The sequence below is a fragment of the Callithrix jacchus genome, chromosome 18 (assembly GCF_049354715.1).
Source record: "Callithrix jacchus isolate 240 chromosome 18, calJac240_pri, whole genome shotgun sequence".
In the NCBI taxonomy this organism is placed as follows: Eukaryota; Metazoa; Chordata; class Mammalia; order Primates; family Cebidae; genus Callithrix; species Callithrix jacchus.
This window is the reverse complement of record NC_133519.1, coordinates 8,921,732-8,948,633: the sequence shown is the minus strand read 5'-3', so window position 1 is coordinate 8,948,633 and position 26,902 is coordinate 8,921,732. Positions and strand designations below refer to the sequence as shown.

The following is a 26,902-nucleotide window of genomic DNA, read 5'->3' as shown; positions in this document are numbered from 1 at the left end:
TTGTAAATATGGCTTTTTGGAATTATTTTGTGTGTCTTGATTTTGCCCTTAAAATTTTAACTCGTCAAAATGAAGATTCAAAGATAAATTTTAGAAAATGTAGAATAGTATTGATTCTGTTCCTGTAACAGAATCTCAGTGGAGTTTTTCTGCAAAACTAATATGGATTTAATCTGATTTTATTACTTCTTAAATTTTAGATTTTGTTAGGTACCATTTAAATGATTATACAAGCATTCCCTCTTCAGTAGCATTTTTTTTTGTTTTGTTTTCTAGAGAAACTGAAGTGGTTTTAATAAGATTTAGTCATATTTAAATAGCAACCTTCTCAGCTATTTTTTTTTAATCTAGAATTTTGTCCATTTTTACTTTTTAAATGCCTGGCATCTTTACCAATTAAACTGGAAGGTCTGTTACTGGTAGAACAGGTTGAGGAGGCAGTAGGAATTTGAAAAGTCATCTGATAGATAATAAAACACTGCAAATACTGTCTGTTATTTATAAAATCATAACACTTTCGTCAAACTCCAAAATTTGTATATACTTTCAGGCCATAAAAGTTGATAGTATTATTTATGACTTTGTAGACTAAGTTATTTATGTATGAAACAAAGCAGGAAAATATGTTGAGCAGGGATTGTGTTTACAGGGGATCCCTTTAATGTGTGACATTTTTAAAATGTAAACATATTTTTAATACATACTTAAGTAATATTTAAGAAACTAAACAAAATGATGTAGTTGCAGTGTTGTGCTTGTTGTCAATGACAAAAATAAAACCATTTAGGTGGTATTGGCCTGTTAAAAAAAAATACTAAGAAAAAGAAAAAAGCTGAAAGCATCATGCTACCCAACTTCAAACTATACTACAGGGCCACAGTAATCAGAACAGCATGGTACTATTACAAAAACAAACACATAGGCCAATGGAACAGAATAGAAAGCCTAGAAATAAGGCAGTACACCTATAACCATCTAATCTTTGACAAAGCTGACAAAAGCAATGGGGAAAGGACTCTTGTTCAATAAATACTGCTGAAATAAGCCTAGCCATATGCAGAGGATTGAAACTATACCACTTCCTTGTAACATACAAAAATCAAATCAATATAAATTCAAGACTTTAATGTAAAACCTACAGCTTAAAAACCTGGAAGACAACTTAAGCAATACCGTTCTCGATGTAGGAATAAGCAAAGTTTATTTACAAAGATGCCAAAAGCAAATTCAACAAGAAAATTGACAAATGGTACCTACTTAAACTACACATCTTTCAGACAGCAGAAGAAACTATCAACAGTGTAAACTGACAACATTACAGAATGGGAGAAAAATGTTGCAGCTGTTCATCTGACATCCAGCATCTATAAAGAACGTAAACACATTTAGAAGAAAAATCTAACAACCTCATTAAAAAGTGGGCAAAGGACATGAACAGACTCTTTTAAAAAGAAGATATACATGCAGCCAATGAAAGTATGAAAAAAAGTTCAGTATCATTGATCATTAGAGAAATGCCAATCAAAACCACATGACATAACATCTTACACCAGGCAGGATAGCTATTATTTAAAAGTCAAAAGATAACAGGTGCTATCAAAGTTGCAGAGAAAATGGAACACTTACACACTGTTGATGGGAGTTTAAATTAACTCAACTATGGTGAAAAACAGTGTGGCAATTCTTCAAAGACCTAAAAATACGACACCATTTGACTCAGCAATCCCAATCCTGGTTATATATTCAAAGAAATATAAATTGTGTATGTTTATTGAAGCACTGTTCACAATGGCAAAGACATGGGATCAACCTAAACACCCATCAGTGGTAGACGGACAAAGAAAATGTGGTACATACATACCGTGGACTAGCACCAGCCATCAAGAAGAATGAGATTACGTTCTTTGCAGGAACATGGATGGAACTGGGATCTATTATCCTTAGCAAACTAACACAAGAACGGAAAACCAAATGCCACACGTTCTTCTTTAAAAGTGGGAGCTAAATTGTAAGAACACATGGACACATAGAGGGGAACAATAGACACAGGGGCCCATCAGAGGGTGGAGAGTGGGAGGAGGGAAAGGATCAGAAAATATAATGGATAATAGGCTTAATACCAGGTGACAAAATACTCTGTGCAACAAACCCCCGTGACACAAGTTTACCTCTATAACAAGCCTGCACGTGTACTCCTGAACTTAAAGTAAAGAACAAGTATAAATCAATTTATCTCCAAAACTAAGTTGTAAATAACACTACAAAATTATATCCATCTCAAATCAGGTTTGTGTTCATTTTTCCTTTATCATTGTATGTTCTTAAAGACATTTCAGCCTCAGGACGGAGGCTTGGACTCCCCCTACCCAGAGAAATCTTCCTTGCAAAGGGGAAATTGGGAAAATAACCTGAAAGCGGACTTGAATAGCTCTAACCCGAGCCAAAATGATGAGCCCGGAAGTGAGAAACAGGAAGTAGGTCAGGGAGGACAGTAATAGGGTTACACCCAAGCGTGGGTTTCCAAGGCGCGGAATCTTCCGTGCACACCGATTTAAAGCGCCGAGGAAGGGGCCCTGGGACCATGGCTTTCCCTGAGCCAAAGCCGCGGCCACCGGAGCTGCCGCAGAAACGGTTGAAGACTCTGGACTGCGGGCAAGGGGCAGTGCCAGCCGTACGATTTAACGTGGATGGCAATTACTGCCTGGCGTGCGGCAGCGACAAGACCCTGAAACTGTGGAACCCACTTCGGGGAACGCTGCTGCGGACGTACAGCGGCCACGGCTACGAGGTGCTGGATGCGGCCGGCTCCTTTGACAACAGCCTCTGCTCCGGCGGCGGCGGAGACAAGGCGGTGGTCCTGTGGGATGTGGCATCGGGGCAGGTCGTGCGCAAATTCCGGGGCCACGCAGGGAAGGTGAACACGGTGCAGTTTAATGAAGAGGCCACAGTTATCCCGTCCGGCTCTATTGATTCCAGTATCCGCTGTTGGGACTGCCGCTCACGGAGGCCTGAGCCAGTGCAGACGCTGGATGAGGCCAGAGATGGCGTGTCCAGTGTGGAGGTGTCAGACCACGAGATCCTGGCAGGGGTGCCCTGGCTCTGGCTCTGCCTGTGGGTCCCGGCGTGGTGCAGTCACTGGCCTACCACCCCACGGAGCCGTGCCTGCTGACCGCCATGGGGGGCAGCATACAATGCTGCCGGGAGGAGGCCTATGAGGCAGAGGATGGAGCAGGCTGAAGCCAGAGGACCTACCACCAGGACCAAGAACAGGCACAGACACAGAAGGACTGCGGAGACCATTTTATTCTAGAGATGCAGCTGACCAAGGAGTAGGGGAGGGGCTGGGTCTGTAAATTAATAAATAGAGGGGGGGTAAGGCCTCCCCGGGACTGCAAAAAAAAAGACATTTCAAGTGCTTTCATCTTTTCTGAAATGTTCTTTCTGAAGATAGTAATTTTTTTGTAAGGAAACAATTGGAAGTGGTTTGTGCACTATAATGAAAGCCTATTTTACAGGCAACAATAACCACAGACTTAGCTAACATATCATTAAGGGAAGATGGCCAAGTTTACTATTGTCTTTTGTATTGTTTGAACCCCTAGCTTGGAATCACCTGCTTTATCTGCTCTAAGATACACTGTAAGAGGCTATTAAACTGGACTCTTGTACTTAACTTTTCCAGTGTTCTTTTATAGGCCAGTGTGTACAGGTGAGAGGAGTTAGTAATTGCCAGTCTCCAATCAGCAATTAGCTCCAACTAAGGCTTCCCAGCTGCTCATTCAGGTCTGTGCTGACTTCCCTCAGCCAATTTAAACAACCAAATATTATTGGTCACAATTCAGGCTAAAAATGTAAGAATCGTTCATAGCTCATCATTCTGAGGTACAAACTATTTGAAGACATGCCAATTTCAATGCAAATTACTTATCTTGTGGGGTCTCCAATACATGCAGCTGTAGGTACATCGGTACCAAGGGGGCAAAACAAGACCATACAATATGCTGGAGGCTGGTGTTACTATCCTTCAAATAACTAGTAATATTTGTAAAAATCTCTCTGAAGGAGAAAAATAATCACAACACTTTTATATAAATGCATTAATTCCAAATTTTCTAATAATTTTAAAGATTTAAAATAAAATACATGTTTGAAGTGGGAGTATTTTTAAATAGTAAACATTGTCTTTAATACATTAAAAACTTTAGGCATAATTTTCTTATGAATATTTAATAATCTTATAAATTGTCCTTAAATAAATAATTAACCTCTGGGTGTTTTACAGTTTTACATTTTACATTTAGGTCTGTGATCCATTTTGAGTTCGTTTTTATGACGGGCATAAGGTCTGTGCTTAGACTCATTTTTTTTTGTAGGTGGCTGGTTAGTTGTTACAGCACCATTTGTGGAAAAGACCATCTATTCTTCATTGTATTGTCTTTATCCCTTTGTTAAAAATCAGTTGACTACAGTTACGTAGGTCTAACTTTTGGCTGCCTGTTCTAGTGTTTAAAATGTGAAATCACATGTCATAACCTTCAAATATGTAAACATTTTAAATAAAAGCTTATTTAGTATACTCTGTCTACCTACCTACACAGCACGTATGTATTTACTAGGGAGAGAGGGTGTAATGAAATCCAGTGATATATGTGTTGTTGTCCCTTCTAGAGGGCAGAATTATGGATGACTTAAAATTACCCTAACTATATTTCTTTTCTTTTTACAAGTATTTACTTTAAAATAATAATTTTAAAAGATCAAAGAATTTCAGTCCCCTAGAAAGTGAGCTTGGATATACCCTGAACTAGAAAACTACAGGGCTGGTCTTTATTCAGACAAGCAGAATGAGATCTGAGGTTCTGCTTCTCTCCTTAAAGCTATAGATCTTTTATTTATTCTTAGTAATTTATTGAATTACAATTATATAATGTACAAAAATGAAAGCAAAATTGTTTGAAAGTATTTACATTAAAAAAAAGTATTTCGCTTAATCTGGTCTCCCTACCCATAATTTCCATTAGTTAGTGTTAAACAAATTCTATTCTACTAACTGTTTCTTCTACTAAATACATTTATAGATCTAAATATTTTAACTCTACTTATATGCACTGGTGTTCTTTTTTAGGTTACAAAGTTATGGCATCAAATCAATAAAAATTTAAATGAGAGGTTTGAAAAAGTCTGGATTGTTAAAAACCCAATTGGAACTCTAAGTCAGATTGGGACTGCCTAATTGATGACCTCTTTCTAAGTAATAGATAAGTCAAAAGTGAAGAAAAATTAGTCACTGTTCCTTATTACCTGTTGATGAAATTATTCTTGATACAATACGTTACTATTACAGTGGTTAGAAATTGTGATTTCCAAAATCACAGATGACAAGTCTTAAAACACTAAGAAAATGGAAATATCAAGCATCTTCTTGTAAAAATTCAGAAGCAAATTTAATATTTCTTTTTCTAGCTTACACTATTAACACTTTATTGAAAATATTTCTGTTGAACAAACTATGCAAACACATCAAAGTATTTGGTAAGAAAACAAACGGGCATCTTTACTACCAATGTGAATTACTAGCTGACAATGATCAACTTCTCAAATAAGAACATTAACCTACTTGTGATTGAAGAAAGAATTATCCTGTCTATGGATGACATCAGCAACTTGGCCACGACAGAACCATTGGATGAAACCACATATAACTCCAATTTGGCCAGTTAACTTATATAAGTGAAATGAAACCGTTAATTTTATTCATTAATATACTCAAACATTATCTTCCAAGATTTGCAAAAAATTATCCAAATAATTTAAGCTTAGCATTTACATGTTTTTCAACACATAAAGAAAGGGTAAGGAACTTCTTATACAGTAATGAGACAGAAAGAAAACAACAGCTTCTGGTGAAAGAGACCTCATATAGCCAAATATAAAAATAAGGACTGTAACCTCTTCTTTTTTTTTGAGATGGAGTGTCACTCTGTTGCCCAGGTTGGAGTGCAATGGCATGATCTCCGCTCACTGCAACCTCTGCCTCCCTCCCGGGTTCAAGTGATTCTCCTGCCTCAGCCTCCTGAGTAGCTGAGATTACAGGCTTGTGCCACTATGTCTGGCTAATTTTTATTTTGTATTTTTTTTTGTAGAGACGGGGCTTCACGAGGTTTGTCATGGGTGGTTTGAAACTCCTCACCTCAAATGATCCTCCTTCCTCGGCCTCCCAAAGTGCTGGGCTTACAGGTGTGAGCCACCACACCCAGCAGATGCCCAGCTGAAATGTAACCTCTTGATAACGGCCAAATCACTGTATTAGAAACATTCAAATTCCAGCTCTGGGGGTCAAGGGTGAGGCATTTAGAAGGTTCCTTTAAGTTAAACCAAGTGGATAAATTTTGACAGGAAAGCAATTTATGAACCTATGGACATATAATTAAAAAATAAAAAAAATTCTTAATAGATTCCAAAAGTTAAAAGGAGTTGGAAAAAAAATCTAACTAGAAAGAAAAAAAATTTTGGTTTCAATTAAGGGGGGGCTTTGGTCCATTTTATATAAGAGATTATTTATTCTTTTCCCAAATGGGCATTTATTATTTGCACAATAAAGATGATTCCTACATTAAAAACCATAACAAAACTACACATTAACCACAGAAGTACTTACTCTAACTGGAAAGAAAATGAACATGGCTATTGTCAACACAGCAATTAACACAAAAGGTCAAAATATATAAATCATGACAAGTGTACATCTCATTTTTACAAAAATAAGTTCCATTTTTACATTAATGCTTCATCAAACTTCTATATTAGAACCTCTGACCTTATTTACATTTACTACGAAGTTTCTATTAGCATGTGTAACTCAAAGGCACTCAATTCAGAAGGGATAAAGTCCTGAGTTGAAGCAGGAAACAGAGTTCCCAACTAAAATTTGGACATAAATAATTCTAAAGATCAGAGAATATTAAAATATTTAAAACTGTAATATCTGGTACATAAATAATTCAAAACCTCATAATAAAGATGTACAGACTGTAAAAGAAAACACCATGTAAGGCAAGAAACAGCCGTGGAATCAAATGGATTTTTCCCTCATTCAATGTCATTTGAAGGTATGAAGATAACTTTCATTGTTCTTAAAATCCTAGGAAAGCCAAATTTTAAGAAATAGCAAGACAATGCTTAAGTTTAAACAAAGTTTCTCAGCTGAATTTCCAAAACCAGGAAGAAAGTATTTAATGATTAAAAACAGGTATGGACTGGAAAGATTAGACAAAAGGGGGACTCATGATGAGCAGGCAAAAACATTCAAGGAAAGCTTTAAATGCACCAACTGAAAACAGCGTTTCTAATTGGCCATCCAAATTATTCTTTTAGATTATTTTAGCCAAATAAAAATAAATTTACAGATGGATAACTGAGGTCCACTAACATAAGGTAGAAACAAAGTGTAAACTAAAAATTAAATCTATATGTTGTTGCAGATAAACATGAGATTTACCTACAACAGTTTTCTACTGATTCTAAATTAGAAGCGTGAGTTGACATCTTTCTAACAGAAATGGTTTGACAGATATTTTCTTGGCTTTAAAATGTTTTTTCATATATGCATAGAAATGCACTGAGGATAAGAATAATCTTCTGTATTGTCCGTACAGATTGGAAGGCCTTTGTCATTGTCAGTCACCTTAGATGTGAATTCAGTAGGGCCATTAAATTAAAGCTGGCCTAAAAAGTTTTCAAAGCGCTAATGTTTCCAACTGATGAGATCTTCAGTTTTCTGCATTTCCTGGGTGATTATTATTTTCAATTCTTTTTTCTGGCGATATATACAAGAAGTTACAGCAGATATATAAAGGGAAGATCAGAAGCCGGCTGTCCAAGTTCATCACCTCTTGTTCCTGATCTTTTTCCAGTGTAAGTATTTGATAGCCAGTTGTTCTGCTACATGTTAGTTTTCCACTACTATCAAAAGAAGCCAAACCTAATCTAAATGCTATGCTCCTTCGAGGTTGTAAACTGACAGATCCGCTACAGGGCCGATTCAGTGTATTGCGTTTGAAAATGACATATCGATTGGTGTAAGTTACAAGTAGGTTGAAGCCAAAGTTAAAACCCGTCCAACGCCAGCAGTATTCACCCTCTTTGGCAAGCTTTCTACCACACCTCATGCGATTTCCCTCTAGATCTTCTTTATTGATAACTTGAGGCCCCACCTCACTGTCTTGCTCTGCCCGAAGCATTGCAAACCACTGCTGTTTATACACAGAAGACAGCCATACTGAAGGTACTGTAGCATCTTGTTCAATAATTCTTGCAGAAGCCAGGTCACTGATAATATACTGTAACCTTAAATGTCTGAATACTGACACAAATGGTTTTCCTTGTTCAGTTTCAAGAAAGGACATACCTTCAAGATCCTTTTTCTGTTTAGAAAACCAGACATCTGTTTCTATTAAAAGCTGTTTTAAAGATCAGTTCCAAGAAGGCACAATGAAGGAACACCCATGTTTTTAGAGCAGTGTATACATCCATCTCCACTCGCATCACAAATAAGTTAGAGGAACCAATGAGCTGTTTCGTGACGTTTATACTGAGTTGTTTAAAAAGTTCAACATTTTGATGAGTCGCCAAATTGTTTAGAAGCCATTCAAGACATTTTTCACTACAGAATCTATTTGATAGGTCCCTGCTGATGTGTGATAGCCACAGACAGTTTTCACATTAATTATTTCCTTCATTGTCTCACCACACTGCTGTATTAAACCATCCAACTGTAGCATACGAGCTGCTGCCAAAATGGCAACAACTCGACTGGGCTTTATCAAGACATGGTCTCGATGCAGTGAACCAAATGCAGCCTGCAGTGCTTCTACATCAATGTTGTGATCAGGAATCTCTAGTTCAATAATATTCATGCGGGATTTTATCCAAGAACCACTGAACATACTAGAAAAGTAGCCAGATTGACATAAATATATTTTGTGTAAGCTCCATTCTTTCCTGGCACACAAATCTTAATGGCACTGTTTTCACCATTCAAAAATAATGTTTGATAAATATATTTGGATGTACTGTTTAATATTTTCCTTCGAGGGGTGTTGAGGAGCCACTACTGCTCGTCCTCTTCCCCTTCCTCATCCTTCTCCGAGTCTGGGTGACAGTGGCAGAAGGCCCCGCTGCTCCGCTTGCGCTTGTGGCTGCCCGGGCAGTAACAGAAGCTGCGGCCCGCCGCATCCTCTCCAGTGTCCGGCCTCCGGGCTCAGCCCCCCACTCTGGCACCCTGCTCCAGCTCGGCAAGGGTTCGCCTCGGCTGGCAGAGCACCCGGCTGCTCAACGATCCCATGGGTCACGGCTCCCCGGGACTTCAGGGAGCCCAGAGAAGGCGGTCTCCCGCCATGATGTAGCTGCCGCCGCCGCCATCCTTTCCAGAGTGCAGGTGCCTATACCGCCACGTTCTCACACACAGCCCCCACCGTGTGGACGCTGCCGCCTCCATCCTCCGCCCCGCCTGCAGCGTCTGGCCGCGCTGCACGCCCGCACCGCGGAACCTCGCCCCCTCGAAAATTTAATATTTCTTTACACAAGTGATATGGCAACAGAACATAGCAAAATCTATGTGATAGAGCAGAAATAATACTAAGATGAAAGTTGATGGCTATAAGCACCTATAACAAAGAAGAAAAATGTCAACTAAAACTCATGTCCTTTGCAGGGACATAAATAAAGCTAGAAACCGTCATTCTCAGCAAACTGACACAAGAACAACAAACCAACCACAGGTTCTTACTCATAAGTGGGTGTTGAACAATGAGAACACATGGACACAGGGAGGGAAACATCACACACCAGGGCCTGTCAGGGGATGGGAGACTAGGGAAGAGATAGCAGGGGGTGGGGGATGGGAGGACAGCATTAGGAGAAATACCTAATGTAGATGACGGGGTGATGGATGCAGCAAATGACCATGGCGCATGTATACCGGTGTAACAAAACTGAGCATTCTACACATGTACCGCAGAACTTAAAGTACAGCAAAAATTAAAATTCATTAAAAAAAGAAAAGCCAGGAAAAACTAGCAGAAAAAAAGAAATAATAAAGACTAGAGCAAAAATAAAACTCAGCAAAGAAAACAATACAAAATATCAACCAAAAAAATGGTTTTTTGCAAAGAAATACAACTGACAAATCTTTAGCCACACTAAAAAAATAGAAAGAATAGCAAAGTAAATAAAATCAGAGACAAAAAAGCAGATATTACAACCAACGCCTCGGAAATTTAAAGGATCGTTCGTGGCTACTATGAGCAGCTATATGCCAATAATGTTGACAACCTAGAAAACAGATACATTTCTAAACATGTGCAACCCTAAAGAAATCCAAAACCTGAACACACCAGTAACAAGTCATGAGATTGAACCCATAATAAAAGTCTTTCAGCCAAGAAAATCCTGGGATCCAATGGCTTCTCTACTAAATTTACTAAACACTTAAAGAACTAATGGCAGTCTTGCTCAAACCGTACTGAAAAATAGAGGAAGAAATATTACTTCCAATTTCATTCTCCAGGACACTATTACTCTGAGACCAAAAGCAAAGACACAGGCGGCGGAGGGGGGGGGGGGACAGGAGAGAAATCTATAGGCCAGTGACCCTAATGAACACTGATGAAAAAATCTTTAACACTGATGAAAAAATCTTTAACAAAATACTAAGTCCAATATCATATTAAAAATATATTCATTATGACCAAGTGAATTTATCGCTAGGATGCAAAAATCATTTAACATACACAAGTCAAGCAATGTGATACATCATGTCAACAGAATGAAAGATAAAAGCCATATAATCATTTCAACTGATGCTGAAAGCATGTGATAAAGCGCAATATCCCTAGATGATAAAAATCCTCAAAACACTAGGTATAAAATGAGCAAATTTTAACATAATCAAAGGCATATATGATAGACTCACAGCCAGAATTATGCTAAATGGCTAAAAACTCAAAACCTTTCCTGTCAGATATGGAAAATGATAAGAATGTTCACTTTCACTACTGCTATTCAATATAGTACTGGAAGTCCTTGCAAGAGCAATCAGACAAGAGAAACATAAAAAGGTCATCTAAATTAGAATGGAACAAGTCAAATTATCTTTTTGGCAACTGACATAATTTTATATTTGGAAAAACCTAAACACTCCATCAAAAGACTGATAAATTCACCAAAGTTACAAGATATAATATCAATATACAAAAATCAGTAGCTTTTCTGTATGTCAACTTAATAATCTGAAAAAGAAATGAAGAAAATCATCACATTTAGAATAGTTACAAACAAAATAGAATATCTGAAAATAAACTTAATCATGGAAGTAAAAGATCTCTACAGTGAAAACTATAAATCATTGATGCAAATAATTTAAAAACAAACACATGAAAATGGAAATATATTTTATGTTCTATTGGAAGAACTATTGGAAGAATTAATATTGTTAAAATGTTCATCCCACCCAGAACAATGTATAGATTCAATGGATAATTCCTATGGAAATTCCAATGACAATAGTCACAGAAATGGAAAAAATATCTTAAAATTAGTATGGACCCGCAAAAGACCAATAATATCCAAAGCCATCTCGAGCAAAAAGAATTAAACTGCAGGATTCACATTTTCTAATTTCACATTATAGTACAGAGCCATAGTAACCAGCAAGATACTGGCATAGAAACAAACACATAGACCAATGGAACAGAACAGAGAACACGGAAACAAATTCACACATCTATAGTGAACTCATGTTTGACGATGAAGCCGAGAACATATATTGGGGAATGATAGTTTCTTCAATAAATTGTGCTAGGGAACTGGATATCCATATGCATGAGAATGAAACTAGACCCCCCCCAAAATATATAAATGTCAAACCCAAATAGATTGAAGACCTAAATTTAAGACCTCAAACTACAGAACTTCTAAAAGAAAACGTTGGAGAAACTCTCCAGGACATTGGTCTAAGCACCAGCAACCAAAACAGAAATGAACAAGTAGGATCACATTCAGTTAAAAATCTTCTTCAGGGTGAGGAAAACAATCAACAACCCACAGAATGGGATATAATATTTTCAATCTACTCATCTGACAAGAGATTAATAAGCAGAATATGTAAAGTTCTCAAACAATTCTATTAAAAAATCTAATAATCTGATTTAAAACTTGGCAAAATATATGAATAGACTTTTCTCAAAAGAAGATATATAAATGGCAAGCAGGCATATGAAAAGATGCTTGTTATCAATGTTCATCAGAGAAATAAGAATCAAAACTACAATCATCTTACCCCAAATAAAATGACTTTTTCCCCAAAAAATACAGGTAATAATGAATACTGATGAGGTTGTTGAGAAAAGGGAATTCTCTCACCCTCTGTTGTTGAGAATGTAAATTAGTCCAACCACTGTGTAGAACAGTTTGGAGGTTCCTCAAAAAATGAAATAGAACTACCATATGATACAGCAATTCCACTTCTGGATATATACCCAAAATTAAGAAAATAAACACATCAAGGATACATCTGTATTCCCAAGTTTACTGTAGCGCTATTCACAATATCCAAGATTTTGAAGCAACCTAAGTGTCCATCAGCAGAGGAATGGTTAAAGGAAATATGGTACATACACAAAACAGAGCACTATTCAGCCCTAAAAATGAATGAGATTCTGTCGTTTGCAACATGGATGGAACTGGAGGACATTATGTTAAGTGAAATAATGAAGAGCCTAAAAACCTTGACTTCACCACTATTTAAATTACATATGTAACAAAATCGCACTTATGCCCTTAAAATTATACAAATTAAGATATAATTTTAAAATAGTATTCGATTTTTATTCCAAACTATAAAATAAATAATCATGAATTCATACTTACATAAATAAATGATTAAGTAAATACATAAATGGGGAAGACACAAGTCTCCTGTGTAGAGGAATTTTAAACAAGCAGAAATTTGACTCTTAAGGAGCTTGTGCAGAATTGCATGCTCCTTCGTGAGGGGTGAAATTAGTGTCTTCCTTCCAGAAAGTACAATTCATAAAGGAGGACAGAAAGAATAACTCCACAGTGGAGAAACCCGACAGACTCTACTTCCACAAGGCAATCAAAGTGAACAGCAACAGTGACAAGTCACTGAGATGTCTACAATACACCTATCTGTACTCAAAGCTATCACAGAGAAGGAAAAGCTGGAGAACCTGTCACAGCCAAACAGAGCCTCAGGACATATGATCGCTAAATGTAATGTGGTATCTAGGATAGGGCTCTGAAACAGGAAATGAATATTAGCTTAAAGCTATGGAATAAAACTGAAGAAATCCAAATAATGTGTGAATTTCAGGTGAGAAAATGTATTCATGTTTCACTAATTGTTTCCAATTAACCATATTAAAGGAAGATGCAATAGAAGGTAATATTGCAGAGACTGGATGCAGTACGTATGAGAACTCTGTTATTTTCTTCACAAAAATATAAAATTGTCCTTTTCTTTTTTGTTGTTTTTGAGATGGAGTCTCGCTCTGTCACCCAGGCTGAAGTGCAATGGCACCATCTCGTCTCATTGAAACTTCCGCCTCCCGGGTTCAAGCAGTCTCCTGCCTCAGACTCCTGAGTAGCTCAGACAGCAGGTGCGTGCCACCACACCCAGCTAATTTTTTGTATTTTCAGTAGAGATGGGGTTTCACCATGTTAGCCAGGATGGCTTCAATCTCCTAACCTCATGCAGCTATCTCCTTGACATAATAATTTCATTCCTTTTGAATATATACCCAGTGCTGGGTAACGAGATTGCTGGATAATCAGGTAGTTTCACTTTAAAATTTTTAAGGAAACTCCATGCTCTATTCCATAATGACTGTGCTAGTTTACATTTAACTGCAATGTGTAAACATTCCCGGGGAGCGGAAGGGAGCGGGAAGCCGGAAGCGGGTGGAGGGGGATGCTGAGCGCGCGGGAGAACAATAATAAGATCGTGTTTGCGGTCGCTGCCCGAGGAAGAATTCGGAGCAGACCAGAGGCCCGGCGCTCGCGCGGCGCCCGGGAGCCCGGGAGGGAGGCCGGCGGCGGGGACGTGAGGCAGGCGACGCGGTGCTTGTCGGCAGCGCTCGGCGGCGGCGGCGGCGGCGGCAGGGACCTTGGCGCGGCCGGACGCGGGCTCCCCTCCAGGGCGCAGTCCGTCTGCCCGCGGGGGGGCGGCCTCCCGGCGGCTTCCAGGCGACCAAGGACTACCAGGAAGGGGAGCGGCTGGGATGGCGCGTCCGCGGCCTCGCGAGTACAAAGCGGGCGACCTGGTCTTCCGAGATGAAGGGCCACCCGCACTGGCCGGCCCGGACTGATGAACTCCCAGAGGGAGCTGTGACGCCTCCAGCAAACGAGGATCCTATCTTCTTCTTTGGCGCCCGTGACACTGCATTTCTAGGTCCCAAAGACCCTTTTCCATGTGAAGAGTACAAAGACAAGTTTGGAAAGTCAAACAAACGGAAAGGATTTAACGAAGGATTGTGGGAAACAGAAAACAACCCAGGAGTAAAGTTTACTGGCTACCAGGCAATTCAGCAGCAGAGCTCTGCAGAAGCGGAGGGAGAAGGTGGAAATACTGCAGATGCGAGCAGTGAGGAAGAAGGTGATAGAGTAGAAGATGGAAAAGGCAAAAGAAAGAAGAAAAAGGCTCAACACGGAAAAAGTCATATACTTCAAAGAAATCCTCTGAACAGTCCCGGAAATCTCCAGGAGATGAAGAGACAAAGACTGCAAAGAAGAGGAAAACAAAAGCAGCTGAGGGTGGAGATTCGGGCAACGACGCGAGAAACACAACTTCAGACTTGCAGAAGACCAGTGAAGGGACCTGACTACCAGAAGAATGCTGCGTATTAAGAGAAACCACAACAAGGTCATATGTGTGCTTGTCTAATATTCTTGGATTTGATAAGAACCAACCCATAGTCCTTGTTGTAACTGACAGAGCCCCTGTTTGTAAGTACATTATTCATATTCCTCTCTGTTGTGTTTCGGGGGGGAAAAGTCATTTTAGCTTTTTTTAAAGTTACTGATTTAATTGCATGTTATTTGGTTGCATGAAGTTGCCCTTAACCACTAAGGATGATCAGGGTTTTTGCGCGGACTTCTACATGTCTAGGATCCTTTCATCAAGGCAGTTATGATCACCATGTTCCTGCCTTTACCCCACCACCACCAAACACTCAGTTAAATATAAATTAGCCTCAAAGCAGTTATGCTCACCATGTTCCTGCCTTTACCCCACCACCACCAAATACTCAGTTAAATATAAATGAACATCAAGGCAGTTATGATCACCATGTTCCTGCCTTTACCCCCCCACCACCAAACACTCAGTTAAATATAAATTAGCCTCAAAGCAGTTATGATCATCATGTTCCTGCCTTTACCCCCCCACCACCAAACACTCAGTTAAATATAAATGAACACTTTTTAGATGACCACTCAACATAATGCTTAAGAATGGAATTTCCTCTCTGTGACAGAACCCAGGAACTAAATCCTAAATACATAATGATGGTATATTGAAGACGAAATTAAAATTGTCCTTCAGTTTTGAGGCCATGTTTAAGTTTAACCATATTGTGAAGTATCTATTCTGTATTAGAAATAGCTAGTTGACAGCTTATACTTCTCAAAATTCATATTGTTATGTCCACAAACTAAGAGATGTGAAGTCAGTGAGTCTTTTTGTGCTACTCCAAAATAAAGGCAATGATTTATTTTTTCCCAGGGCCAATACAATTTTGAGCTAAGCACTCAAAGTGGGTACTTTACATTTTAAAGCTAGAAACAGCAACAGCCCTATGGAAAACCAGACAAAGCACTGACTTTTAAATGTAGACTTTTAAAATAAACTGTCCTTTTGAAACTACAATTAGAATATTCACCCACAAACCATTCTGTGCACATTATTGTTGCTATTGTGATAACAGAGAATTGTATTTATTTTTATGCCAGCTTATATTGTGAGAACAGATTGAGTCAGTTTGAGTTTTATCAAGCTTGTTAATGCTTGTCCTTGGAACATCTTTCGCGTATTCAAGGTTTGTAGCTGAAAAGTTTACTGTAAAAAGAAATCAAAAACAAAAAATGTATTGTTTTTACAGAATAAATTTACTGGAATATGTACTGGAGTAAGGGTTGAGGTTGTAAGCAAACTGTTAGTGTAATTTGGCTTCATGTCTGTAATGTGAGGATTAATGTGGTTCGTACATTAAAGCAAAGATTGTTCACAGCAAGCTGACAATAGAAAAAAAATTCCCTTTTCTCTTTTCCTCATTCTCATCTGCATTTGTTATTTTTTGTCTCTTCAATAATTGACATTCAAATGGGGGTAAGATGATATCTTGTGATTCTGATTTGCATTTCCTCGATGATGAGTGATGTTGAGCACATATGTCTGTTTATATGCCAGGGCCATGCCGTTTTGGTTATATTTTGGAGTCAGACAGTGTGATGATTCCAGTTTTGTTCCTTTTACCCAGAATTGTTTTGACTATTAAGGGTCTTTTGTGGTTTCATGCAATTTTAAAACTGTTTTTTTTTTTTAATTTCTGTGAAGGATAGTATTCGCAATTTCATAGGGATTGCATTGAATCTGTAAATAAAACTGTTCTAAATTTTTAATGCCTACTTTTTATAAACTATCCTCAAGAAAGAGATGAAAAATTACTAAAAACGTATCCTGAATTTTATAGCTCTAAGTAGTATTGCATCAAAACAAAAACATTCTTTCTCATTATCATTTATTTTTGTAAGAATATTGAGAAGAACAAGTACTAACGGCTAACTAAAAAACGTAGCAATGGATAATAAGTAATCAATCCTTATTCTGGCCTCTTCTACACTATATTGTTCCGAGCAGCATAAAAAATCTTATTTGAACCTCATAATATAATTTTGCACACTTTGAAAAAAATAACAATTATTTGAATACACAATGAGGCAAAACACCAACACATAGCATGAGGTGAATTAATATATTTTGCATATAATATTGATTAATACTGTTAGCATGGCTGCCAGAATTTTTCACTGATTTGGGGTTATTAGTCTGTTTTCAGCTGTAGTCCAAAGTTTTTTCTCTAATTCCGTCTCTGCTTTTCTTCTCCCATAAGACATTTGCATTGAACTTTGTGTTTCCTATTATTTTTCATAATAAAAAACACCATTCAAAGTTATACTTGACAGGATAAAATTTATGTCTATAACAATACAGATGATTCTGTATGTAAATAAAAGTAGTTACATAGTTTCTGAGTGGCACATTTTTTATCCTGACATTGGTGGGTATGTGTGCTGTATTTGCATTGATGTTGAAAGAATGCACAGACATAAAGTTTTACATTGTAACATATTAATAGAAATTATAGTTACATTTCTACCCTATCAATTTAAATACGAAATGAGTTGCTTAAAAATTATTTTTAAAGTTCAACAATTCCATAATTATTGTGGCCAGGGTACAGTTACAGCAGATGACACATATTTTTATCTGGTAATAGTTACATTGTCTTCGTTCCTAAAAATCAAAATTTTACATTTGCATTTTTAATGACTTTACAAGCACTTACAGCCACAGTCTGCTTGTCATGATGAATCAGGTAATGTACATGTAATTCTGCTGGTCAGTGGTTTATTGTGTTCATCACTGTATTTCCACTGCCTACCATGATGCCTAAGCATGGAAGAATAAATGAATCATAGTTTAACAAAGGCAAAACAAAATGTGCGTTTTTTAAATTATGTTAGTGAATGAATAAATTTATGTTTATTTTTGAAGCTTCGCTATATTCATTTTAAAGAATAGTTTCAAATCTTGTTGGACATTTTATTTTATTCAATATTTTATGAAGAATCCTGAGCTTACCTGTGACTGTATGAAGTTTGGCAAAGTCAATGAGAATTTCAAATATTCATTGAGGAGTGTTGTTGCTTCCAAGAGGCTTTATAAATAAGTATTCTCCCTGAATTTGACAACCTAATTACAGAGAATAGTTTTCTGAGACAGTAATGTAACTTTCTGGGGAGATTCCTATCACATTTGAAATTTTGCTAGAAAATTTAAATCAGGTGACTACTGACAACTTGGGATTCAAACAATTAAGGGGTTATTATGTTCCAGGAAACAAAAATGGCTTTTAAAACGGTAAATTCATGGTACCTCAGCATGACAGCAATGAATCTCTCCCAATCCCAAAACACATAACATGCTCATCATAACTTATGCTGGTTTTCACCGGCAAACCAAGCCTTCCCTCACATGAGTCTCCACAATAAATGATTCCTCTTCCTCAGCATACTCTTCTGCCAGCTCACTTTTTGCTGAACTATTGCTCTCTCACTCCTGGGCTAATTTATCTGTTTTCGCAATAATGTCATACTACAAACCGCCTAAAACCTAGTGCTTCACCACAACAGAAGGTATCTTTACGCATGCGCCCCATTGCACTCTGAAGTTAAGTGGCGTGGGCTGGACTCCGCTAATCCTGGCTAGACTCATTCATGTGTTTGCAGAAGTTGACTGTTTGGCATAGGCTGGTTGCTCTAGGATGACCTGGCTGCGACGACTCCATGTGTTGCTCACACTCCTCCATTAGTCTGCTCTCAGCATTTACTCACAGTGTTGGGAGGAGCCCAAAAGAAAACAATGGAAAAACAAAAGTGCTTTCTTAAGCTTCAGACTGGCCCAAATAATTCAATAGTGAAGCCCAGAGTTACTGTGGGAGGACAGTGTCAAGTGGTAGATATACCAGGTGGAATGCAAAACAGACTATTCATGCAGTGAGTCTCTCATGATAAATATCTGTATCTCTGTGTGCATTTCTGTCTGCATCAATACCCATGATGTACTTTAATTTGATTTCCAAGTTCAAATAACAAAATGGCTACAGCAGATGTTTCTTCGCTTCTATCAAAAAAATATTAAAAGTTGACCTGTGCTTTGATTCTGTGACAATAAAAATGTTAAATGTCACATAATATAAAATACTTGTAACAATATTTTCTCTGTTCAATTCAAATGTAATACCTTATTGGAATTCTCTTTTCTATTTTCTATGCACTATTAAACATCAGACATCTCCTGTCTCATTGTCACCTAATTCTTTATCTTGTTGAAATCCCTAGAACATTTGTCATATCCTTTTCATTGTCCATATGAATTAAGCTATCTTTTACTGTTATATTTCAGAAAATGTGTTTTCTCTCTACCTTCCAATACACTGAAATCTTAAATGCAAGACAATATCTAATTATTTCTCCAGAATAACTCTTATGTGTCACATTATCATCAATACTGGATATCACTATAAAGGCTGGTGTTATTATTTATGTACTGACGCTTACTTGTATTATCAGCTAGCATTGTGAGGGACCATTGTGAATTACTATTAATATAAATATACTCATGTCTTAAGTATGGCATGAAATAAGGATGGACTTTATGATATCTAGGATAGTGGCTCTTTAACTTGGGTGTATACTAGAATCTACCACAAAACTTTATAGATACAGACTTCTAGTCCTCAGTCTGGTCTATTCTGAGACATGTTTACATTAGTTGTTACATTCTACAGAAGTTGTTTTCAGAGGCCAGGGAATCATATCAAAATATAGAAAAATGAATGAATAGTTAAGTTCCATAGCATAGGACGTACATAACCAAGACAGTCTGAATGATTAATTCAAGCTTACTCAAAGGTGAAAGACAAAGAAAAATGTTACGAGCTGCAAACAGCAGTAGGTTGTCCCCAGGAGAATTCTTCATGAAGCGATAAGGAACGTAACATTCATCTACAGGAGAAGAGCTGTATCTAAGGCTAGCCCATAAAGAGCAGCCCAGCTTAGTTTATTCAGAAGGCCAATAGTATACATCATAGAAGGGCTGAAATTAAAACCAGTGCATCTATACTTTTTTATTTTAATAGAGGCTTATCTTTTAAAAGTAGAAAGTATTATGTGGCTATATTCCAAATCATTTCAGATGGAACTATAACTAAACAATTACAAAAAATTATTGAAAAAAATCCCTCTTTATTACAGTGGCCTTACAAAGTTCTTGATAGGAGAAACTTTATTAGTTTGGTCTTCATAATCAGAAGAATTGTATGAGTTAGTTATCAGCACTTCATCAGAATATTTTGATTACCTCTTCCTGTACAATACAGTATCCCAGAACTGAGTGGGTTAATGTAACTATTTCATCTGTTTTCTATTCAATGGATTAGGAACGTCCTCAGGACATTGCAGGTGCAGCTTATCTTTGCTCCAGTTGGTGCTTGATGGGGATGAAATGCTCAAGATTATTTCCTGTTTCACATGTGTAGTACCTCAGCTAGGACTGCTTCTATGTTTGAGGAACAGTTAGAACGTATCAGCTGGGAAAGGATGATTCAGTTCCAAGACGTCTCATGCAAATGGCTATCAAGATGGTTGTGGCTGTTTCCTGGAAGCTCAACAGAGACTTTCAACTGAGAAAAGTATGCTTACTGTCAACTGTGCTCCTCACTTCTCTGGCACATGGTGATATTAGTTTTTTCTCCAGCATGATGGGATCGGGATATTTGTACGTCTTATGTGGTCGCTTGCTTCTAAAAGTGCAAAAGCAGAAGCTGCCGAAGTTTCTTCTGGTTTAGGTCCAGAATTTAATTAATCACTTAATTAAAGCAGCTCACAGGCCCATCTTGGGCAGGAGGAGGGGTAGCTGAAGTTCTACAAGTATGTCAATACCAGAAAGCATTATTCACTGTGACCACCAATAGACCCTTTCACAATAGGTTGATCTGTGACCCCCCACTAATGTGTGACTTACCGTATGCAAGTCACGTTCAACTACCCACCAAAGGAATTCAAAATCTCATGTTATTAGAGCATGAAGCTCAGGTTTGAAGTCCCAGATCTCATCTGGTAAGACAGGTCTAAGTGTGGATGCGGCCACTCAAGTATGGTAATTTTTAAACTCATAATCTATAAATTTAGCAGGTAAGTTAGTTTCTTTCCATATATTCAACATATCTGAGGTAAGAATTATATAACTTTAGTATTTTTATTCATGATGGAGGTTGGTTGATGAAAGGCGCATAGCAGCTGTTAGTCCATATAATTCTTAAATCCAGCTGAATGCATGTACTATTAGGGCCCGGCTCTTAGAGCTGAACACAGTCCTCATTAGAGCCCGATTTTATTTCTATAAATAGTTCTATATGATCGTGATCATTGGATGTATTTGGATATACTTCAATTCTATATGATTCTATGGTTCTTGACTCTTCCTTCTGAACTGTACTTTCTACCTACTCCCCCTCCTGACCCCCAAAAACTGTCCCAGGTTTTCAGCTGAGTAGTTTTCTTAAGGTGCTTCCTGTTCAGATGGAGTTGGAGGCCTCACACCTCTTTTCATGCGGAAACATCTCAAACACTTCTTGTCCAGGTGAATATATTTCTCTTTACAAACATGTGTGTTTCCTGTGTATTAAACTATGATATTTTCCAGGAGACAAAATGTACACACATGCACACCCGCCACATGCACACACACACACCTCCTTGAAATAGACTCTCCTCTACTTTAGGCTCAAAGTCAGTGGGCTTCACATTTTGACAGGTCTCAGTATACGGTTTAGAGAGTAGAGTCTTGATGCCCCTCCTTAGATCTTTCTAAGGTTTTAATTAAAGTTTATTTAGGAATCTCATTATGAAGGTGACCGTTACTGGCAGTTTACTGATTTTGCTTTGTGCTAAGAACTTCTTTATTTTGAGAACCTCAAGCTGGCTCAATAAATTAAAACTGAGAAACAGTTTTATTTTCCAATAAGAAGAAGTGCTTTGAAAATATTTTATTTAAATTCTGCTTGAAAGGGATCAGTTCTTTCATTAATTCATTTATTTTAATTTACATCTTATCCCATTTAGGTAAAAATAAAAAAAAAACTACATACTGCTATGGTATGAATGTGTCCCCCAAAGTTCCTTGTTGCAAACCTAATCTCTAACACAGCAGTGTTGAGAGGTAAGTCCTTTAAGAGGTGATTATGTCATGAGGCATCTAGCCCCCGAAAGGATTGATGCTATTGTGGTGGAGATGCGTTGTTATCACAAGGAGGGGCTGCCCCTTCCTGTCTTGCTTGCATGCTTATGCTCACGTGCCCTTCCACTCTTCCGCCATGGGATGACACAACAAGAAGAACCTCACCAGACGTGGCCCCTCGAATTTGAACTTGGCAGCTTCCAGAACCGTAAGCCAAATAAACTTCTATTGTTTACAAATTATCCACTCTGTGATAGTCTACTACAGCAAAATGCACTGAGAAACACATGAATAAAACTAAAACACTAATTGGCACTTTTAATGTCTACATTGAAATTATTTTAGCCAAATCTAAAAGTTCTCAAGTTTGTTAAATACATATTTTATCTTCCATACTACTACAAGTGGTAGTCTCACCGGTTAAAACATTTTCTTCTGCCTCAATAGAAATTTCCTTCCTACTTTTTTTAAGAGAGAGGATCTTGCTTTGTTGCCCAGGCTGGAGTGCAGTGGGACATTCAAGCTTACTGTAACCTCAAACTTTTGGCTTAAGCAATCCTCTAGCTAGGACTGCACGTGTGTGCCATCACAACTGGCCATTTTTAAAATTATTATTCATTTTAGAGACTGCTTATGCTGGCCTCTAAGTACTTACCTCAAGCAGTCCCCCTGCCTTAACGTCTCAAAGCTTTGAGATTACAGGCTTTATTCAACATGCCCAGCCTCTAGGTATTAATTTTTAAATGACTTATATCTGTTATAGACTGAACTGTGCTCCCACACCCCTAAATTTGCATGATGAAACTCTAACTCCCAATATGGTTGCATTGGGGATATAGAACCTTTTCAGAGGTAATTAAGAGGTAATAAGTTCATAAGTATGGGGTCCTAATTTAAGATGACTGGCATCCTTATAAGAAGAGGAAGAGAATCTAGTGATGCAGGAATGCAATGAGAAGGCAGAGGTCTGCAAGAGAAATAAAAAGGTCTCAGGAGAAACCAAATATGCCAGCACCTTGATCTTGAACTCCCAGCATCTGCAACTTTGAACAAAATAAACTTCTGTGTTTAAGACCTCAAAATGACATTGTTGTTTTTATGTCAGCCCTAGCAAATTAATCTATCTGCATAAGAAAGTCTTCACATTAGAGTAGACTCAAACAACTGTCTTATTTGCTCATGACTGTTTGGTTAGGGATGTGGAGAAGGCATTTTAAACATCAATGCTTTCCACACTGCACCAGGAGCGATCAAGATTATTGACACACAGTTGGTGGGTCAATTAGAGTGTGTGGTCTGAATGTCTGCATCTAGTCAGGATCCATGTCCAAGATGACACAATCACATTGCTGGTAATCTGGTGCTGGGTATCAGTTGGGAGCTCTTCCAACACGCTCAGCTGGGGAGAAGAGTTCTCTCTGGTCCAGGAGAGTTCTTCAGTTATCTACTTGTGGCTGTCTCAGCTACCTAAGGCTTCCTTTATCTGTCTAAGCATAACAGTCTCAGAGTTGTTGGCTTAACATGGCTACTAACTTCCTAACAAATTGTCAGATCGTCTTAAATTTTCTGCCCTAAATTGGCACAGCTTCACTGTTTGCCACACTTTGTTGGTTAAAGCAGCTCACAGTGTTCACCCAGATTCAGAACTGGGAAGGAATATTTCATGCAGAAACACCAGGATAATATTCGTGTATCTATGCACACACATAGACACATGTCAATATATATGTATATATAACACATCGAATGCTTATATGATTTATCTGACAATCTTTGCTGCATATTGTGACAATGACACAATCTCACATGTGAAGAAACATTCACACAAATGTCATTGTAGTAATATCTGAAAAGACAAAACAATTTGAATGTTCTAAAACCTGCATATTTTACACAGAATTAATTGCTGTAGTCCTACAATAATATTCTTTTAAATAACATTTAGATTCATTTTTATGTTTGGAATTTTACTTGAGGAATAAAATTGCCTTTGTAAGGATAGACATTTTTCTAGAAATTTGCTTTCTAATTCTGAGTGCTACATCTATTCATCCAAAGATTTCCATAGGTTATCTTTTAAGATATTATATATCAAGTAAACTTTAATATTTTAACTGTTACTTTTTGTTTTTCTTATTTCTATAGTGATGATAGAATTGTTTTATTTTCATGAGCATTTCCCCTAGTTTCAGAAAGATATGTTTATCACAATAAAGCATTAATCTCTATCTGTTGTTTATTAACACCTTTAACTAAGAGATGTTATCAGACTACACATATGTGACATAGGTACTAGCCGTATAATTGACCATATTTGAATGAGTCCAGGCAGTCAATCACTATGCAGCTGTATCAGGTATACTCTAAAAACGTTTTTTAGGAGAAGTTGAAAGCATAATTCAAAGTATATACTGGTCTGTCATAGCTATTCATATATACAGAAATACCTGATGTAGTGAGTTCCTAGGTTCTTTACTGTTAATGTTTAGTTAGAAATGGCCTCTTGAATGTAGTGACACCATGACAGTGCAAGCACCTTCTGGACAGTTCCACAACAGTAATGTTCTCCATGGCGTTACTTGGCCGGGGTTTCAAAAACACCAGGAAATCAACTCCAACCTTGAGTGACAGGGTCCACTTTTAATTCAGTCCTACTGAATTAAGTTTAGTTCTCCTAAACTTAAACCTTCATCAGATCTATCCATTCATTCAAGTCAGAAACTCAAGTCATAAGTAATCTAGAGTTTCTTCCTTTCCTTCTGCCTCACTCTGGGTGAATCCATCCTTTAAATATGTCTCTAAACGGTCGTTTTTTGTTTAATACAAATTTCACTGTGTTTTAGTTTAGATCCTTGGCGTATATTGTTATTATTATTTCTTTTCTCTTCCTATTCATTTACTTGTTTATTTCTATTGCACTTTGGGCTCTGGGGTACATGTGCATGTCCTGCATCCTGCAGGATTGTTGCATAGGTACATACACGCCATGGTGGTTTGCCGTCTCCATCCCCACTCCCGCCCTATTGCCTACATCAGGCATTTCTTACCTAAGTTACTGATTGTTATAATCAACACATCATGGAACTCTTGATATTTATTTTTCCTTACCTCCTATTTACTCTCTATATGTTGACCCAAGTGATTTATGTACAAAATGAATCTACACTTATCATTCCTCTAAAAATCCTTGTAAGACATGGCACAAGCCTGTTAGCAGAATACAAAAAGCCCTGTTCTCTCCCTCCACCATTTATCTCACACCTCTCACACGCATTTTTCACTCTGATGTTACCAAACTACTCAAGTTGTAAACACACGTTTTCATCCTTGCCTGTTTGTTCCTAGCGCTTTCTCTTTCTGGACACCTGTTAACGTCTTCTGTGCGCTCTCATTTTTATCCTTCCACACTCAGTTCAATTGCGTCCAGATCTAACAAGCCTCCTTTGGCAACTCCGCGTATCTGACACCATCCAGCCTGTAATAAGAGCCTTTTTTACATTATCATAGTGCATTGGGCATGCTTCCTTTCATACATAACTCATAATGTTTGAGATTTTTGCTTTGCCTAGTCCATATTATATTAGGTTGGTGAAAAAATGATGGCAATTTTGACCATTAAAAGGAATGGTAAAAACCGCAATTACTTTTGCACCAAACTAACACCATAAACTCACTAGGGAATGCCAGTGTAGTGTATATATAGAAGAGACTGAGGCAACGTACGATGTCACAATTTCATAGCTAAGTTGAAAGGAGCTTTTTCCCTTATTCCTGTTTTACTTCCTCATCTTGTTCTCCCTCTTCGTTTCTACCGGAAGATGTTAATAACATCTCTAGGTCTTTCTCAGTTCATAATATTGAACCTGAAAAAGTTTATTTACTTCAAAAAATGTACCACTATGTTCAACTAAATTGTGTGTTTAAGAACAAGAAGACCATACATAATTTTTTGATTCTTTGAAGAAGATAATGGCAAAAATTCAACTTACAAATACATATGAGGTATACATTTTTGTCTGAGATGAAAGTAGATCATAAATAAAATCTTAAAACTGTGCCTAAAATGACACTTAACTGGAAGTCTTTGGATAGAGTCAAAATCTATTAGCTGATAGGTATATTGAGAAATGATCTGGCATTAAGCCAAGTTTTTGGCGTCAAATACAGTGTTATGTAATCAAACGGAAAATATTTCATCTAAATTCAGACCTAACAATAAATGATATTTGTGGCATAACCAAACAAATGCTTTATTTAACTCATAGAAGATAAGTGAAAACTCCTTGTAACATATTCAATAAGGGGAATAAGGATGGACAATGCCAGTGACCAAAAAATAAAAATTCACTTACTTTTTTTCAGAGAATAATAATGTAAAATATTATCTAGTTGAATTTAGAAAATGGCTTTTTGATATACAAAATTAGCAATTACACTCCGGGAGATTTATTTAAGAGTAATGAAGAATTAAGTTCAAATAAAAATCTGTATATAGACGTTTAAGGTAATTTTATTTGTAATAGTCCCACACTGGAAACACTGAGTCATTCCTTCACGAGCAGATGACTAAGCAGACTGTGCCGGTGCATCCTTACCACGGTACACTACTCAGCAGGACGAAGGAAGTACCTCATGCGGCAGCCTGGATGAATATCCAGAGAATTACACTGAGTGAAAAGGTTACATTCCAGGCAATTTCATTCACATAATCTTCTTGAAATTTCAAAATTATAGAAGGAGAGAACAGGTGCATGGTTGCCAGAGGATAATAAGAGAGTGAGGTAGGAACAGTAAGTGTGGCTA

The 26,902-nt window shown here is 37.5% G+C and overlaps 4 pseudogenes across 3 annotated transcripts in view; 2 read left to right on the top strand and 2 right to left on the bottom strand.

Annotated features, from left to right (window-relative positions):
• LOC100412151 (DNA-directed RNA polymerase III subunit RPC5 pseudogene) overlaps window positions 1-26,902 on the bottom strand; it is a 158,349-nt pseudogene that overhangs the window by 26,164 nt on the left and 105,283 nt on the right. The window lies entirely within an intron of this gene.
• LOC128930123 (WD repeat domain-containing protein 83 pseudogene) lies at window positions 2,515-4,574 on the top strand (annotated as a pseudogene). Its single transcript, XR_013529190.1, has one exon. The product of XR_013529190.1 is annotated as a WD repeat domain-containing protein 83 pseudogene (transcript).
• LOC144580145 (germ cell-less protein-like 1 pseudogene) lies at window positions 7,519-9,392 on the bottom strand (annotated as a pseudogene).
• On the top strand, window positions 14,043-19,164 carry LOC118151233 (hepatoma-derived growth factor-related protein 3 pseudogene; annotated as a pseudogene). Its single transcript, XR_013529189.1, has one exon. The product of XR_013529189.1 is annotated as a hepatoma-derived growth factor-related protein 3 pseudogene (transcript).